The 1,313-nt window shown below is 35.1% G+C and overlaps 1 protein-coding gene across 2 annotated transcripts in view; it reads right to left on the minus strand.

Moving 5' to 3' along the window:
* LOC105467976 (sprouty RTK signaling antagonist 3) overlaps positions 1-1,313 on the minus strand; it is a 128,298-nt gene that overhangs the window by 13,292 nt on the left and 113,693 nt on the right. The window lies entirely within an intron of this gene.

Genomic DNA, 1,313 nt, shown 5'->3' on the forward strand with positions numbered 1-1,313 from the left:
GTTTCTAAAAGACAAATTGAAGTTCCATGATTTTTGATAGGCTATCACTATAGTACAATTATATACAGAAATTTGATGGTGAGACATTACAAAGCTCACTATGTATTGCCTGACAACTTCTTTTACAAACTTGTTACATTCTTGTAGCAGTGCACTTCAGAAAATTTGTTTTCTTAGCTCCTTAGTTAATGGTGTACTCTTCAGAAAACATATTTTGACAGATTCACTGAGTTGTCCAAGATCATGCAGCTAGTGACAGTGTTGGGCCTAGAAGTGAACACAAGTCTCCTGTTTCCCAATCCAATGCCTTCTTTCTCTTTTTAAGGCACCTTGCTGACATTAATTCAATTCCAGTTGAATTTGGATATGTTGTCTCAGCACAGATCAACATATCTATTTCTAAAAGCCATTGATTTTCAATAAATAAATAAGTAACCTTGAAGGACACCAGAAAAGTCACCCTGCCTTGGAAATATCTTCTTTACTAAGTCTGTTTTAGAAATCTCTGAGTCATGATTTTGTAATGAATAAAATACATCTTTCCACGCTTTGTAGTAACTGGTTGTTCAGATCATTTCTGATATGAGAGTTAACTCAAAAACATATTGAAAGAAGGGAGAGTATATCTAACAGAGCATACTGAAAAAGAGACTAGGGCATGGGTGAAAGTGATGAAGGAGTTACAAATGTTGCAATAAATTAGATAGGTAAGGATTCAAAGAGGAATTGAGATCTGGGCAGAAAATGAATAACCATATATAATTCACATGAAGGGTACATGTGGAAAGCTGGAGTGGTAGCAATGTGCATGGATTCTGCGAAGAGTGAAACATTCAGACTGTCTTATGTAAGAGGTATATTGAAGAGAGGATTGGAATATATAATGTTGGAGAATAACTCGAATGACAGGCAATTTAGACTTACTGCTCTGGGAATTAGAAATACATTTTAGAACAAAGGAATAAAGTATGAAAATAAGCCACATTTAAGAAAGATACATTGGGCATGATATATAGAAGTGGGGAGATACTAGCGTCAGATCAGCCAAATTGGGGTATTTTGGAGTAATCTAAACAGAAAATGATAAGGGCCTGGTTAGGGAATTGACAGTGAGAATGGGAAGTAAGGATGAGATGTTTTCAGTTGAATATGGTAATGGCAATGATACCATTGCCATACTCAGAAGTTGGAAGGGAGAGTCAGTTTAAAGGAATATGATATTATATATATGATATATATATATATGATATTAAGGTTGTAAAGAACTTTGGTTGGGGTATGATTAATCCTGTCACCCAGGTAGTAAGCAGGCT

This window comes from Macaca nemestrina, chromosome X (genome assembly GCF_043159975.1).
Source record: "Macaca nemestrina isolate mMacNem1 chromosome X, mMacNem.hap1, whole genome shotgun sequence".
In the NCBI taxonomy this organism is placed as follows: Eukaryota; Metazoa; Chordata; class Mammalia; order Primates; family Cercopithecidae; genus Macaca; species Macaca nemestrina.